This window comes from Prinia subflava, chromosome 5 (genome assembly GCF_021018805.1).
Source record: "Prinia subflava isolate CZ2003 ecotype Zambia chromosome 5, Cam_Psub_1.2, whole genome shotgun sequence".
Lineage (NCBI taxonomy): Eukaryota > Metazoa > Chordata > Aves > Passeriformes > Cisticolidae > Prinia > Prinia subflava.
In genome coordinates, this window is record NC_086251.1 from 16,600,173 (window position 1) to 16,617,701 (window position 17,529).

The 17,529-nt window shown below is 44.4% G+C and overlaps 1 long non-coding RNA gene across 9 annotated transcripts in view; it reads right to left on the reverse strand.

Annotated features, from left to right (window-relative positions):
* The window catches only part of LOC134551071 (uncharacterized), a 73,213-nt gene that overhangs the window by 23,530 nt on the left and 32,154 nt on the right, over positions 1 to 17,529 (reverse strand). The window contains exons 1-2 of one of the 9 annotated variants that reach the window (XR_010080514.1): positions 8,054 to 8,954; positions 5,955 to 6,044 (exon numbers count right to left, since the gene is read on the reverse strand). The exons of 5 other annotated variants lie outside the window; for them this stretch is intronic. This is a non-coding gene — a long non-coding RNA (uncharacterized LOC134551071). Of the gene's footprint in view, positions 1 to 5,954; positions 8,955 to 17,529 lie in introns of those variants that run through there. 3 more of the 9 variants (XR_010080511.1, XR_010080510.1, XR_010080512.1) reach the window with 3 other exon arrangements.

The following is a 17,529-nucleotide window of genomic DNA, read 5'->3' on the forward strand; positions in this document are numbered from 1 at the left end:
GGAAAATTTTTTCTCCAATTCATGATACTTGTCCATCTTATCATGAGACAGCATGTACCCCTATCAGAGGAAAGACTGGGACAGAAAGGTCAAACACTATCTTCCCTTTCACTTGTTACCCCATCCTGGTGCCCCCTTTAATTCAATCATCAGGAGGAAACACCAGAAAAACTTTGTTATTGAATGAATATTTTGTTGCAAGAACAAGGATGTCCTGCTCACACTCCCTCCTCTATCACAAAAATTACAATCCTAAAGACACCTCCTGAAAGAATCCTATCTAAAGAATATAAGTACAAAAAAAGAAAAAAAAAAGGTCAGCATACTAATAAAATTTTCTCCAAACATAGATTAAAATCCCCCAAAAGCAGGACCAGACTAGGGAATCCAGTGCAGAGTTCATCCCACCGTTGAGGCTGAAAGCTTTTCACACAATGTAAAGATGGATAGTTGAGTCAAACTAATGTAAAGGCATATAGATCAGCAGTTTGGTCATGGCCAAAATCTGGTTCAAACCCTGGAAACCCAAACCCACAAAGGACTAGAGCAAAAAATTTAATGATAAATCAAAGCTACCTGATACCTCACAAGCTCTCTAGCTCAACAGCCTTTACAGCCAGTGAAGGGGCTCAGAGCTGTACTTTCTTTGTGGCCATAGTCTTAAATGGCCAGTTTGGGTAAAAGAGTTTATTATTCCCAGGCTATTATAAATATCCTAGCTGCAACCACAGCTGTAAAGATACAGTCAGAATTATTCTGGGCATCCATCACACCTGAGCCTTGTGTCTCATCACCTAAGTAGGGGGTGCAAATCTCACGGTAACCACCAGAGTGAGTCACGTGTTACATCTTTACTGAATGTCCATTACACTCAAAAATAACCTCCCAGCTCCTCCCGAGGGAATGGCAGAGAAGGATGGACACCTCTCTTTGATCTGGGGAGTTCTTCCTCTACCTCCAGTTTGTCTCCAATTGCCTCCAAGGTCATGCTGTCAGGACAGGGACAGCAAACCCCTCCCACCCTTGCATATGAATCTCATGTCCTGTCCTCAAAAACCACAGGCTACACATGTTTGCTGTTACTTCCAGATGTGTCCATAACTTGAAAGCAGTGATTTCAGAAGGGAAAAAACCTTTACAGCTAGTGGAGCTGAGTCCCCCCTCTCCTCCCTTTCCTTCAGCATTGGTCCAGGTAACTCAGGCAACATCAACTCAGGCAACACCAAGCACTTCCAGAGGACTCAACAGCTCCCCACGGAAGCCTCTGCACGTGGATGGATTAGATACACAATTCAACTCCTCCCCATCATACTTAAAGCCTCAGTCTCAGCTTACTGTCTCAGAATTTAGTCCTAGAGATCCTTGGCTAAAGCCCTGCTAATGGATATCTAACACAAAGTCATTTTGGTGTCCCTCCCCCTGGTGGAATGAAACAGGCGCCTGCAGAACAATAGAAGCAACGGCACTGACAAGGACTTGATTGCCTCGATAGATGCAGTAGCACGTACAGCCCTCATATCCTACTCCCAGGGCCCTCACCCATGCACCCCTGGCAGAGGGCTTTGTCCTACTGACATCTCCAGCCCCGGGATCTCCTTCAGTAGCCAGGCTGGGGGTGCCTTTTTGGTGCCCAGCCATGGAGATTGTGGTGGGTAAGCACACAATGTCACTTCTGTGTGGTGTTTCATTTTCCCTTGGAGAGGACAGAAGGAGGAGAGAGAAAGAAACAGCCTGACTCACGCCAACACCTGGAGCATTGACTCCAGAGCCAATACCAGCGTGCTGCTGACACGAGAAGGGTTTGTCCTGACTTTTGGGAGTCCTTTTCAGAGTGGCTCTCTCCCCCATCAGCTGGCGACAGCCCACCCCCTCCACACCCTGTGCTGTGGGAAGTAAATTTAGAAGCCAACTTTGCCATCTGTGGACTACCCCATGCTGGGAAAACCCTCAGCTGGGGAGATCTGTTGTCTTTGCAGAGTGGCACAAAGAAATTAGAGCGTGGGAGAGAACAGGAACCTAAGAATCCTTCTAAGTCCTTAGCACATTTCCCCATGCATCCCCCAGACTCTACCTCTTCCACTGAAAGTACCTAAATGTGTCCTTTAGTGATGTCTGCTGTTGACATCAGAGAAGGCTCAGAACAGCACTGCTGCTGCCCTCAGCTGAGTCACAACTCGTGAACAAAGGGGATTTTGACCATTGTTATTTTATTATTTTCATTATTTCATTCATCATCTTAATTTCCTTCTCTCACTCCTGGCCAAAAGAGGAAGAAAGACATACACACACAAAAGAAAAGGAAAAAAAAAAAAAAAAAGAAAGGAAAAATACGCCAACATGGTCCACATCTGGAAACTGATTTCCCAACCTCAGAACAAAGAGCTCTGAAATTGTGGCTCCAAATCTCCTGTTTGTGTTCTCCCATTATGTAAAAAAGTCCTATAATAAAATCTAATAGAGAAAAATCCCAAAAGCCAGCAAGAATTATTTGGAATTTATTAGCAAACAAGATCCGTTTGGAAGTCCTTGTAGAAGTGTACATCAAACTTCCAAAGTTATTAAGCTCAAAAAAAAAAAAAAAAACCCCAAAATGTGGGAACATTTTGGTTCCAGAAAAGTTCTCTCTATAGATCAGGCTTGGCTTAAATCATTTCTTTAATCCCAGCTGAACTACTGTGCCATTTCTTTTACTTTCCATGTTCAGAAAAATCACTCTTTCCAAAGTTTAGTACTATACAGGAATGAGAAAAAACGATGGAGATACAAACAGAATACTAAAGAGAGAAAAAAAAAACCCCCAACAATTCCAGAAATCATCATTTTTTAGCAAGGAAAATGGGGACAAACAATTCTTAAGAGAGTTTAGGATATTAGTCATTTTTGACAGCAGAAAGTTTCTTAGAATGGGTTAAAAATCCACTCTGACACTTTTAACAGAAAAGAATTTTGCAAGTCAAAGAAATGTTTGTGTGGGAAAAGATATTCAAACACATTCAGTTTTTAATTTGAAAACTGTAACACCAACCATAGCATTTCAATGGCAAGAAAATGCATGCATTGTTGAGAAATGCCACAGTGCACCCCACTGGGACAGAAAGAAAAGGATTATTAATTGAGAACTGTTGAGGAGAGGATGAATTTTTTAGGGTTTCAAAAGAAGATGCCTCTCTAACCTGGTTTATCATACAGAGAGACACCCAAGAGCCACGTGTAGTTTGGGTTCCATCTGCACCTCAGTTTTCCCGAATGGCAACCCAACACACCGGCACCACATTGAAACTCAGGGCTCATGCACGCCATGGATTTGTCCTTTAGCTCCAAGCCAAAGTGACCTAGGAAGAGGCACCACAACTGGATGCACATGAAGGAGTCTACATTGTTCAGCAGCCTCCTGGCTATAAACTCTTTCCTCGCTCCTCTCTTGTCTTTGATGTTACTGTGCTTATGTTCAATGTTGAATCATTGGACTTCGCCTTTCATCTGGACCCTTGGGATGTGTTATAGGCATGGAAAGAGAAAGGCACCACTTAATAACACTTTCCAAGTACAAGGGAGAGGAAATTCCTGGAAAATCAGGTTAAGACTGTCCAAAAAACTTCTTCGAAGAAACATGGCAAAGTGTATATAGCTATTTATGGTGGGGATGGAAGTTAAACTACCCTTGAAAGCAAGCAGCGGCTGTCCAGACAGAGGTTTTAATCATCATTCCAGTTAGGCACTAAAAACTAAACACATCATAGGTAGCTGGGGAATAAGGGCTATTCCAAATAAATAGCCTCATTATTCTGCAGGAACTGCTCTAGCTCACATATGTTTACCTACATTTGTATTTTACAAGAACGAAGGATCCTAAACTCAAATTCTGAATTGCAGAATTTGAATTCTGAAATCAATCTTCTTTCTCCATACATGGAATTACTCAGATAACAACTAAGTTGTTCAAAACATTTTTTTAAAATGAAGAGTAATTTTTCTTCAAAAGAAAATAAATTTATGAGGATTTTCTCCTAACCTTCCTCAAATTTTTCTAATTTTTAAATTAAAAAACCCCCACAAACTCAAGAAACTTTTTCAGCTTTATTTTTCTTCATTCTTCCTCTGTTGCTTCCCTTTCCATGGCAGAGCAGAATAAAAACTAAGAAGGTGTGGGAGAAAAATAAAGAATACTTTAACCAAATCTTTTCAGTTATGTCTTTTAAAACTGGAAGTTACCAGAGCTGTTTTCTACTGCTTTTCTGAGATGCTTTTCAGTTTTTGCCTTGCTTGCTTTTTACTGTCAAATGAGAAAACCTTTTTTTTTTCTTTTTGAGCTCTGCTCAAATGCAGGAAACATCATTAGATGAGCTTAACACAAACACACACACAATCCATGCAAGAAATTCTTGTTACCTGCACATATGGTCAGCTCTCAAATCCAGCCCAGGCATGGTCCAGGTGCTCAGCTCACTGAATACCACATGCTATCTGTTTTTCTGTGAAGCATTTTAATGCAGAATCTCAGAGGAGCCATTAGTCTCTGTGACACATGGCCACAACCTCCTGTTACCAGCCCTACATCTGCAGTAGTCACCCTGCTCAGAGCAAGGCAATGTCAGCAGAGATAATGCTCAGCCTCAGGTCTCTGCAGTCTTCAGTCTCCTTCTCTCTAAGTCAGAATTTCTCCCATTTATCAGTATCTGAAACAGATACTCAGCCTCCTGGTTTCCATCCCAAAGACCCAAGTTAACCAGGTGAAGACAAGGTCTTGCATCACTTCCCCATCACTTCCCTGCACTACTGGTGTTCCACCCAGAATGCCAGCTCATCTCAGAATATGGCAGCCCTCCTTGCTTTACCCCAATTCTTTCAAGAGCCAATCCATTTCTCACACTCCAGGTCTTGAAATCAGGGGAAATGTGCAATTTTTATGATTAAAAAACATTTTCTGGCCTTCATGTGTGCTAAAGAAAATGTGGAGACAACACATGAATGCAGTTATAGGCTCCCAAACCAGGCAGCAGCTGTAAAGAAGCAGGTACATATTTCAGTCTCGTGATTGTTTTCATTCAGCATCACTGCTTCTCAAGACTTGACTCATGATTTTTTAATGCTGCCAATACCGGCATTACTGACCATGAGCTCTGAGAAGTTTTGATGATTTAGTACACAAAAATTGGCGGCTCAAGCTTGTGATGCTGAGCCTTTCAGTGCTGTGAGCAGGGCAGGTCTGTCGTGTGTCTCGGCAGAGCCCTGTCCCCAGACATGGCACACACAAGCCCTGTCCCACCCGCTCCTGTCCAAGCCAGCCCTCTCCCTCAAGGACTCATGTGGGGCACAGCAATCCTCCACGGGTCCAAAAGCAAGGCTCAGTCCTGCTCCTCAAAGGAATCCATGAGAATTTTTGCCTTTGGCATATTCACGGAGACAGGGTCTTGCCCAAAACACATACCAAGGGAATAAATCCTCCAGAAATATGAATTCTCTTTGCCTCATACCAAAACATTCATAGTAAGCCCAGGCGGCACTCCACAGCAAAACATTGGCAAGAGGAAATGCTAATAAAACACTAAGACATTGAAAAACACCAAGAAAAACTTCCAAGAAGAAACAAACATTAGAAGAATATGTTGCCCATTCAGTCAAAAAATGCTAACAAACTAATGCTGTCTCATGATGAAATTGAAATATTTACAGGAAGAGAGCACAGAATTTTGGCTGACAAACACAAAAACTATCTTCTAGCACAATTTTTTTTTTTTTTCTGTGCAGAACAAAGGGGAAAGGAAACAGAGCAGGGAAAGTGGGAGAGTGAGGGCAGGCTGAAAGAAAGGGGACAAAAAGCAGGAGAGGAGTATGGATTAGGAAACTGATGTTAAAAAAAGAAAAAAAAAACCCAACAAAAAACAAAGAAGTGACGGGAAGAGAGGGCAACAGAGAGCACAGTTCACACTAGGAAGACTTGCTGCTCCAGTTACCTGCCAGTAGCCAGATTCCTTGACATCTCCCTTAGGCAAGGAGCAGACTCATTCATCTCCCCGACAAAAGAAGTGGAATACTAAAGGAGCCTGCCAGAAACACACACAAAACATTAGGCTGCCCAATGGGACAACTGGGGCCAAGTGAGTGGAAAGAACATGTCAGTTGTTAATTAATTTGTTCTACATTCATGTTATTAGGGATAATTACACACATTGGTCCCACAGCCTGAGCCTTCCTCAGTCACTGGTCCCCATGATTCATGATGGACAGTTGCACAACACGGCTGTCAATGACTTCATCATGTTGCATGGAAAATCCTCTCTCAAGATGCATGTGTGTGCAGTGACTCACTTTGACACCTTGGGTTGACATTTGCAACCTGGGCCAAGTCTGTCAAAAAGACAAAGGCACTTCTTGTGAGGATTCCAAGCCACCAGGCTGGGTATCAAACAGTGGAGCACACAGGAGAAGGCAAGAAAAGATGGCCCTCAAATGCTCAGCTCGTTTGTGCAACAGCTGAGGGCACTGGCACAAAAAAAATACTCGAGGCAACAGCTCTTCTCTAGCAACAGCCAAAAACAGGACTACAGAGAGCAAGGCCTCTGCACAGCACTTGAAGTCCACAAGTAGGAACATCCCAGGAAGCTCCCAAGAACCAAGAGAGGCCTTTCTATTTAGAGAGACGAAGATATTTCATAACTGAGAGTCAGGAGGAACAGCTAAGTGCCGAACAACAGCCTGAATGAGAAGAGGAAACATTATGTAAAGTAGCTCTCAGATGTCACTTGGGAAGAATAAGCAAGATCTACCATAAATCCAGGCACATGGGATACAGGAACCTCCACCCAAGACTGGACACCAGAGCAGCCCTCTCAATCCATCTCCACCCTGGAGACAACACAAGAAATGGGAGCCGTAAACAGAAAATCAAATAGATGGTTTCTCCTCTCCACTGGAGAAACTGCAACTAAGAAGATTTCTACCAACTCCTTTGGCAGTCCTTTGGAAACTCTTTCAGCAAAATCAAAATCAAAACAGGGATCTTGGAAGGAGCAGGTAGCATGAACCCAGTATTGCATCCTGCATGAAGAAAGCATGATGAACATAGAGATGCTCAGAGGGAGCTCTAACAGAAATATTTCAGGGAAATGTTTTCACTGACCAAAGGTTTTTAACAGTGGATGAAAAAAAACACCCTAGTGGTTCTGGTGACTTGGTTCTTTCTGGAAGAAAACAAAAGTAAGTAAGTAAAAATCAAGCTGTTTTGTTTTGCTTGAGAAAAGCTGAATTTTCCATTTAAAACGAGACTTTATCTTGCTATACACTTTTCTTTTTGTTTGTGTTGAGAGCATTGAATACTTCATTCTGCATGGAAAAAAAATTTAAAAAAATAAGTCCTCAAAGTTTTCAGTTCAGCAGGGAAGCCAGAAAAAAAGTTGCTTGATTCCCCCCATCCTCCCTGCCATTTCAGTCATCCATCAAACTCCCAGTTATTTCAAAAGCAGATGCACCTGCATCCAGGCATCCTGGAACTGAGGCCCTCACAAGAGCCTCTCCACCACCAGACAAAATAAACCTTCTGGGAAATGTGTAAGAGGTTGCAGGCAGCAAAAAGAAACCCTGGGTTAATGCTGGGAAATGAGGCCCAAGCAAGGCCTGGTGTAGCTGCTAGGATCTGCTGCTGCTGCTGCCCTGGTTGTATCACCACAGATTCTCTCCCAGCAGCGCAGGGCAGATGACACACAATTCCTAAGAGAGGGTGGCCAAGCACCCTGCTGCTCCTTGACAGGCCTGCTGTTGGTAGGGCTGCACTTGCAGTTGTTCTCACCTCATTGCGCCATCACAGCCATAGGGAAATTCCTTTTTCCATCTGACTTCAAGTCCCCCAACTTGGCCTTGACCCCATGGGGACAGAAATCACAGCTGCACCTATTCGTTCACATTTTTCCAAGTAAACAGTGAGCCAAGGGCAAAATGTTGTCACTTCAAGGAGAATTACATGGCACTTTAAGGCTTTCACACCTTTGTAAGGGCACACAAGAAGATGTGACAGAGCCAGATCTCCCCCTTGCTCCCCAGGGAATACTCTACTCACCACAGCCATACCCATTTCTTTCTGCATCCCTCTGGCCCTGCTGCAGTAAGTGACACCCATTCACGTGCCAGGCAAGCCATGCTGCTGCTCCCCTCACTAGAGCTACTTGTTACCCTAGACCAACACTAAAAAAGAAAAAAAATAAAATAGCTCTGCCTTGGGTATCATGCAGTGCATTCCAGTTCCTCCCTAGTCAGTGTTTGTGCAGTGGTTTAAATACATGAAGAGTTACATAAATGCTAACTATTATTATAATGTTCCCCTCCTTCCAGTCAACTCCCCCCAAAGACTCTCAGAAACATTCCCCACCTCCCATTTTAGCACATTCGTGGCATCAAAAATTACCCTGTTTTCATTTACCCTGCCCTTTGCCACATGATCCTGGCCCTCAGAAGCTTTAAATAGTCTGCATTATTATGAAGGCTTGTTAGGACTTGTCCCTAATCACTCCAGGAATAATCCTTGATGGCTTGTTTCAGACTGTGTGTGTGAATGTTTGTACAACCACAGGGCTTTGGCTTGCTTAGGTCCCTCCTTAGAAGGGGAATTAAAACTTTATGTTCAGTTCAGGAGTGGCACATAGTAGGAACCTGTGTGGCAGTGAACCCATTGTTGTGTCTGCCTACTCTGAAGTTCTCTTTAGAGAAGATCTGAAATAAAAATGTACATTTCAGCAAAGAACAGGCTGACCAGATTATGTGTTGATAGATGTCAAGCAGCAGAAATCAACCTGCCCTTTAAATGCCGAGCAGCAGAAATCAACCTGCCCTTTAAATGCAGGGACACTAAAAATGGTGCAGCCAATGCTTCCCAGAATTGTGCTTGTTACAGCTGGGCCCAGAGCTTGCACTGTTTGTCTGGTGCACAAGAATTCCTGCATCAGATACTGAAATGTAAGCTCTCTGCTGGGGTTGTCTACCTTATGATGGTGATATAAATTGAGAAAAGAGATAGAGAAATCTGGTGCTTCATAAATCTGGTTTTCGACGGCTGGGAATTGTGAATTCAAGGTCATCTGCAGGAGAAAATACAAAACAGAGATAAATGTGCTTTTCTGGGTTGGTTTCCAGCTGCAAACTTGAAGAAAAACAAATCACGCAGAAGCATGACAACACCAAGACTCGTGCCATGTAGACTGCACTGTGTATCAGGCTGGGCAAACAGATTGCCAGACCTTTGTTTACCAGGGGTCTCATTGGGCCACTGAGATAAAACTTCTGGTGTTTGGATTTTGCATACTATGCATTGACAACATTATCCCACCCACTATGTTCTCATGACACCACAGGTACCAAAATGGTAAGTGAGAGGCAGCTGAGAAACACCTGCTAAAATAATACCATCACAAAATGCCTTTGCACCATAGATCAGCACCCAGTCTCCCCAGCCATGTGGCCTTCACATTTTTTGATATTTTTTGAACATTTTGCAGCATCTCACCATCTCCAGGATACTAGAAGAGGTATCTGAAGGAACTAAGATCAAAAGAGAAGGTTCTGGTGCTTGTCTTTTCATCTCTCAAACCCTTCAAAAATAGCAAAGACAAAGACTATACAAAGTCTATTGGAATCAGGAGATGCTGATGATCACATCGACAGGATGGTTTAGAGATTTTATCTGAGATTAATGTCCTTAGCTTAGTGGTTGGTCAATCAGCACCCCCGTCCAGAAAAAAAAATCCCCCAAAGGCAAGTTATTTGGAGCACTTCTATTTATTTTGCAGGCTACCAAGATGAAATCAGTGTTTAAGGAAAAGGGAACAAGAGAAGCTGCCTAAATGCCTGGGTGGGAAAAGGGCAGCAAATGGAAGGAAGTGCTACATGAAACCATACAGACTAAAACTGACATAGGAGTTAAGCCTCGAGACCCTGGGTGCAGGGGAGCCCACGCTGTAGGACGACTGAGGGGATCACAGGCTGCCAAACACATTTGGAAAACAAGAAGGTCCATTCTCTTGATGGGGAGTTAGCTTACTCACAGGAATGCTCACCTTCTAATATGGACATAGCAGGCAAAACTATGAAATAATATTAAGAAAACTCTTTAAAGGGGAAATCCTTGCATTGCTGTAATCCACAGAGGATTTTGCAAAGGAAATGTCATTATTTTGCACTGCAGCCAGCCACAGAAAGGTGGGCAGGGGTGAATTTATCTCACCTAAGAGCACCCAGCAAAACCAGTGACAGAGACAAGTATGGAGGAGCTTTGATATTCTGATCACAGAACAAAATGTGGCCCTTTTAGTCTCCTGACATCCTAGGCCACAAATGTGGGGTCATAAAAGTAGGAATACTCAGACTCTTTAGGAATGTGAATTTGTGCTGTAACACAAACACTCAAACCAAGTTATTGTAGAAGATGGACTTGGTTTCTCATGAGCAGAACCTTCAGAGAGCCAGCACTGTCTACCCTTCCTTAAACAAAGGTTTTGGCAAGCAGGGAAGGAACGCAAGCACACCTGGCACTAAAGCATGAGACATTTCTTCAAGATGCAGAGTCAAATTCGGCACAAGGGTAAACAGAGGAGCAGAGACCCATGGAGACACTGGCTCCTGACAAGGCTGCAATGAGCAGGCAGTTACAGAAATTAAAGCAGTGACTCACTCAAGCAAAAAATGTTCATCATATGCAAGGAGAACCAAGTCTGAAGAGGAGACAGAAAAGAGCTATCCACTAAACAAACAAATACACAAACAAAAATAAACAGATCTGTGAAAGCAGGTCCTACTTCAAAGTTGGAGCTTGAGGAGAAAAATACATTAACAAGCAATCATTCCTAGAGAAGCTCCCCTCAAAGAGGAGCCTGAGGACACTGGGAGCACAGCCTTCTTCTAATGGATATTCAAGTAAACACGCAGGGGGGTCTTCACACTATTTCACCATGTGGACCACATTGAGATATCCAAATTAGAAACTGAGACTCCTTGCAAACTCCAGAGAGAGGGGCAGTCATTTTTTGAACATGATTCAGAGCCCAGAGGCTAGGAACCCAGCTCCTGTTCTACTTACGTGGTCCAAACCACCCCCAGAGGTGCCTTCCCCTCTTAGTCCACACTCAATGTTTAGGCAGCTGGACATAGGTTCCCTACACTAAATGGTGACTATTACACAATGACAGCAAATTCCTGAAATCTTCTCTATGTGGTAAGCATGGTATGAGCCCAGAGGGAAATAACAGAATCTGAGATGGGGAACCTGATGCCGCCTCATAGACTGGAATGGCAAAGCTCTAACAAACACTACTTTTCTTTATATTTTTTAAAAAATAAAATTTTAGAACTTAGATGAAGGCTAGCACACGTTAAAGATGGAAGAGGGAGAATCCACTTCCAGATTCTACATCACTAGACATGCATATAAAACAGAGTCCTGTTTTCAAAAGAACAGGGAGTAAAAGCTCAGCTATTCCCCATGATAAAATCAGATCCTCTGCAGAGGTGCTATGGAAAGATCATATAATAACTGCACACAAGAAACAGAAGATTTTACTGAGCTCAGAAGGACTAAAAGGTGTTAACTAAACCCATACAAACAGTTGTGGTGGACATGGCTGAATCTAAATTTTAAAAAAGAGCAGTTTCAGTTCTGGATGCATTGAGCATCAGTCACTACTACCACACAGCACATTAATTATTTTGCTATAGTTAACTATTGCACTCTTTACAGGCTATCAGCCAGGAATGCCACATTCTCTTCCAGTATGAAAAAAAATATATATACAGGAAAAGAGGAGGTAAAACTGCAGAACAGGATTTTGTACATTGGACATTGTAACACCTTATCAGGCCCCAGACGAATGAGATCAGAAATGCCAGCTGGAACCCACAGGGCTTATCTGGGCACTCAGAAGCATAGGAAGAACGAGAGCCAGAGGAGTTTTATTCTATATGAATCCCTGAATGCTGCTGCTGTAGATAAGGAGCAAAGTCCCAGGTTCCACAAAGTCAATGACAAATCTCAGTTTGACTTCATTTGGGCTGGGATTTCCTGCCCAGCATCCAAGGGTAAAAACTACACTAAGCACAGGAAAAAGGCAGCTGAAACTACTGAACTTGTGTATGGCTCATGATTGCAATTGTTTTGCAGCCAGCATAAGCATACCTGCAGTAGATGGGAAAGGTGGCTGATGGGTGGTTTGGGGTTTTTCCTTTTTTTTTTTTTTTTCTCTCTCTCTCTTTCAGCTAATAGCCAACCTTGTTTTCTGAGGTTTAGGGCCAGACTTTTGGAGGTTTAGGGATCATTTTTGGTATATGAGAAAGTTTCCCTATGCACAAAGCAAGAGAGTTGAACAACTCACCTGCTGTTCAGGAGGCTCTCGAGGTCCTGGGGCAGGACCCCCATGTCATGTGTGTAGGGGCAACAGCAAACCCCAGCAATACACCAAGAGGAAAGAGCTGTTGGACAGTGAACAAGTCAGAAAATTTTAAAAGCACGCAGCAATCTGCCACGCAATTCTCTGACATCTCACACAGAAGGAAGACCAGGGCTCACAGCAAAACTCTACCAGACTCAGCCTCCTTCAGGTGGAGGCTCACAGGCCCCACCAGCTGGGGCTTGGCCACCCAGATCCCAACAGGGACAGCCCTCTGTCCAGGAGCAAACAGAGAAGGTGTTTACACACAAAGGAGAACAAACTCCCTATCCTTTCAAAGCATCCAAAATGTTTCAGGCTACACCTCCCACAGCTAAGGTGAAGACCTCAAAGACAACAACAGAAACAACACAGGTACCATGCTGCAAGTATTAGAATAAAAACCCCACCTCTCATTCAAGGCTAATAGGCTCGGTGCTTGGGGGCCCTGCGCATTGCCACATGAGACAACATACAACAAACTTTGACTTGCTGTTGGCATTGGGACTGCTTCCAGAAATGGCCCAAATTTCAAGGGAAAGAGAAGAAAGAACTTTTTCATTTCTTCTGCCTGTTTCTCATGGAACCTTGACTCTCCTGTTACGGCTCTGACAGCAGAACGAACAGGAAAAGCACCCACAAGGGTGCTGACCATGACCTGTGCCAGCAGAAGCCACAACAGGGCCAGCAGGGACGCAGGGAACCTCTCCCACCTCTTTCCAGCCACCGGGGACCTTCCAGCATGCCCCAGTGACTTCCACCCAACACTTGCAGGCAGGAGCGCTGAGGGAGCGCACAGAGTGCCGGCAGGGAGACAGCAGTGCCTGGTTCCCACCTTCTGGCAGTGCCCCCTCTCCCTTGTGCCGGGTGTGTGGCCTTGTCACGGTGCCAATTAAGTGCCTGCCGGGGCCGGGCTGGAGGTGCCCCCGTCCCGCTGCCTCCGCACTGTCACCTTCCATTAGGCAGCTGGCGGCCGGGGGAAGGGGAGGGAAAAGCCAGCGGCATGTTTGGTTTGCTGTTTTTGTGGGCACTTTACAACTTCAAAGGCTTCCCTCTGGTTCACAGGGGGCAAGGGGCAGAGGTCAGTAGGCACGGTTTGACCTCCCTTTCACCTCCTCCCCGAAAGGGAGAGACGCACACACACAGAGGAAGAAGAAAAGGAAGAGGGGATCCTGGCAAACACTTTTATCCTCTAATCTTTCTTCGCCTTAGTGCTGTAGAGGCTTTGTCCGGCAGACAAAGTGCCCCTCGAAGTCTGACACTTCCATGCTGGACTCTTCCTCCTCTTGGCCAAGGAGGAAATTAAAGTGAAACAGCAGCACAACAAAATTAGGGGGAAAAAACCATTTAAACAAAAAGGAAAATGCTGCTTTTAGAGGCTGAGTTTTCTGATTTTTTATTTTGGGGGGGAGGGGAAGTTGGTTTTTCTGGTTGCCTTTTTTTCCCTTGGCTAAATAGCTGTCTATCTGTATATATGTACATGAGGGAGGGAAAAAAACAGGCATGATTGTTCAAGATCTAGCTCGAGATGTAAAATATGCATTTTCTTGTCTTTAAATACTGCATTGTTGTATTTATTTATTTATTTTTAATGGTGAGGTCGCTCGCCCAGGGCACTGAGGAATAAGTTCGAGTTTCAGAAAGCTCTCCACAGCTGGTGATTATATCCCTTGCAGTGCCTACAAAGACATTGAGAAAGCAGCAGAGAAAGTAAACAGTATCACTTCTGGGGATGGAGGGGGAGAGGAGGAGGGAGGCAGAGGAAGAGGACGACGAGGAGGAGAAGAGAGGCAGATGAAATTTAAACTGGCGGTCAGCCCAGGCACCAACTCAAAACAATGCAGTGAGGGGAAGCCAAAAAGGAAAAAAAACCCAAAAAACAGAGGGGTGTGTACAGAGACACACTCTGTGTGTGTGTGCACACGCGTGTGTGAAAGTGAGCAAAGCAAACCTACAGCAAGGAAAGGAAGGGATGAGGTCGCAAGCCCAGGGTTTCAAGAGACATCCCTTGGGGTCCATCACAGAGCAGAACAGCTTGAAAGGGAAGGTTTTGGGGGCAAAGTCATCATCCCAGTGTAAATACATCTATGAGCATTTCTAATCAGCTGGCGAAGTGTGACTGTTCACCTCTCTCAAGGCTGAGGGGAGGAAAACCACAGGGTCTAGCAACAGCCCTTACAGCCTTGTCATGTCCTGCATCCTCAAAACCAAAAGGGAAAGGGGCAGGCAGGCCCTGACTCACATCTAGTGACTGCTGCTCTCCCAGCTGGCACAAGAGACTTGGGCTAGGCTTATCTGTCAGCTGGCTTTAGGAATCGTGCTCCTATTTGGCTCGAGGCAATTTAATGTTAAGCTAGTGCCTTTCTCCAGCATTTTGGCTTGACAGTATGGGAGAAAACAGAGTCATAAGTGGCTAGTGCTTTGGAGGGACAAATGTTTTGTGTGTCACAGCTCAGGGCACAAACTGGATGCAGTTTGGCCCAGGCACATACAAGCCCTTCTCACACAGACTGGTTGTGGGTACTGGCTGAGCCTTACCTATACCAGAACAGTCCTGTCTGTGTTGTATCTTCTCTGGTCACACTGACCGTGATTTCACTGGAATAAGGTTAGTCATCTTAGTGTGGGGGAAGGGAGAGGCAAGCTTTTTGGAACATCCAGCTGCCTGGGAAAAGCTAACAAGCCCTCCTTTATAGAAGTCTACACATGTACTGCAGCAGAAATGCAGTTGGAAAACTTCTGGAGAGACAATGTACCTTGAAAGGATCAGACCAGCCTGTTCTTTGGTCTGCCCATCAAGTTTTCCACTACCTTTCACACCCAGAGAAGTCAGGCATCCTGCAGGTTGATGTGTTCTCTAAAGTGTTCCAGCAATTGCCCTCTCCTCCAAGAGACAACACAAATCTTGAGGCCACTGCTGCAAGCCCTGGCAAACCATGGCTTTCTCCTCATATGGGAGTGCAGTGATGCAGCCACACTTCTGGCTGAGCTTCAGCACCCTTGGCAGGACAGGTTGGTCAAGAGACAGTAACTCCAAGTGCTTACTGCTCAGTGTGTTGCTCCCTTGAAATAAAGGCCTCCCCAGAGAAGCACTCCTGCTAACCTCACTGTCCTCTTGTGCTACAAGACTAGCTGGCACCACCCTTCTCAGAGCCTTTACTGTCTGCCACCAGGTTGGGGAAAGAAGAGGCATCATAACAGGGGCCCATTTGTGCTACACTTTGCAACTTCTACATACAGCCTGGACCAGAACCAGAAAAAGCAGACATCATGGAAAAACACAGCAAACAGCACTGCACTCTACAAAGGATCCCTCAATCCCCCCACCCCAAGTCTTTGTGAAATTTGGTATGGATTCAACTGATGCAGCAGCTTCTCTCAGGGCTTCTTGCCCTGTCTCCTTGACACACGGTGCATTTAAAATCTGCCACCAGAAATATTTTCAACTGCCACAAATAATGCCTCACAGTACAGGGCGATGATAAATCAGATCCTTAGCACCCCATTAAGAAGGGCCAATAATTCAACATTACTTTTAAACTTAAGTGACTACAGTACTGAAATGAGATGTCATTTCATTTACACCAGACACTCTAAAATTTATGCACTGCTTACTCAAAGGTAGTTTTCTGCTTGAACAATGCAGGTTTCAATGGGAGAAAATCTAGCTAGATTTTAGGAAAAAAGATGCACATTTAAGGCCAGTAAAGCAGTCAAGCACTGGAACAGGCTGTTCAGAGATGTTGTGGGATCTCCATCCTCAAGAGAAGCTCAAAATTGGACTGGGCAATAAGGCTGTGAGCAACCTCAACTATTTATGCCCTGTTCTGCAAGGGCTTGAACTGATGACCTCTGGAGGTCTTTTCCAACCTACATTAGTCTGTGATCAAGAAGGCCACGTCAGAACCTGCCCAAGACACACACAGCACTTCAGGTCTGAGTACAAACATCAGCGTGGAGGCACCCCTGTTGAGGTGTTTCCAATACAAACATTGCCATGGTTACCTTTTGATTAAAACAAACTCAGTTCCACTTGTCTGCTTCCCAAGGGTAACTACCAGGCAGGCAAGCCAAAATAAGAGATTCTGAGTGTATGGAATCTCCAGGTGTTGTCCGTGAACCTACAACCACTGTATGCACCCAACTGCAACCAGACCCTGCAAAGGGGCAGTCCAGATGGCTGAACCCAGCAGGGCAACACCAGCACACTTCAGATGACACTGACACTCCAAATGAGCAGAGCCTGATTTGCAGATGAAGGATGGGAGCAGATCACCAGTCCCCTCTCCATTCAAACATTGACCAAAAGCAATTTCTCTTTCCATTCTTACAGTAAGAGCAAATTGTTTTGGTTTCAGCCAAATGGGTCCATGTCCATTTTCCTTGTAGGTGGTGCACTGAGGTCTCTTTGTGGTGAAAAAAAAAAAAAAAAAAAAAAAAAGTCTTCTATAATAAGTAGTGTCTTCGCCTACCTAGGCACGTGGCTAACAAATATAAAGATCACCATCTAGTGGCTTACAGGAAAGATACCATCTGTCATATATCTGCAAGCATGCTGACCAATAAAGTTGTTGTTACTACATATTACAAATTATTCGTGCTTTCAGCTATTAAGCAAGTTATGCGCCTACACAACCACAGCCACGGACAAGTCTCTGACTCACAGAAAACTGAGGTTCATCTCTCCCCACAAGCAAGCACTGACCTCTTCCTCATCCCCTTTTTCTCCATCTTGCCTATGCAGGATTTGGGCATGTGGTGAGGGATCTGTGAATAACTTTAAGGCCCAGAAATTAGGTGCCTATTGTAAACCAGGCAAATTCCTATTGTGATTAATATAAGCAGACAGGTACAACCAGAGGTTGATGCATCCCATCATTTTGCATGGAGGAGGAAGACAGGTAGGATGAACCCTACTTATGAGATCCCAGAGCCTGGAAAACCAATTACCCAGCAAGCATGAAAGCCTCTGGAAAGCTTGGCCAGTGAGCACCCCTTGGGATGGCATATGTCAACGCTTTTCCATTTGCCTCACTGGAAATCATCCGGGTTGAAATATTCCTGAAATAGTCCTCAATGGAAAGACAGGTTTGCAATTTCTGACAAAACCTCTGTTTGCTGAAAT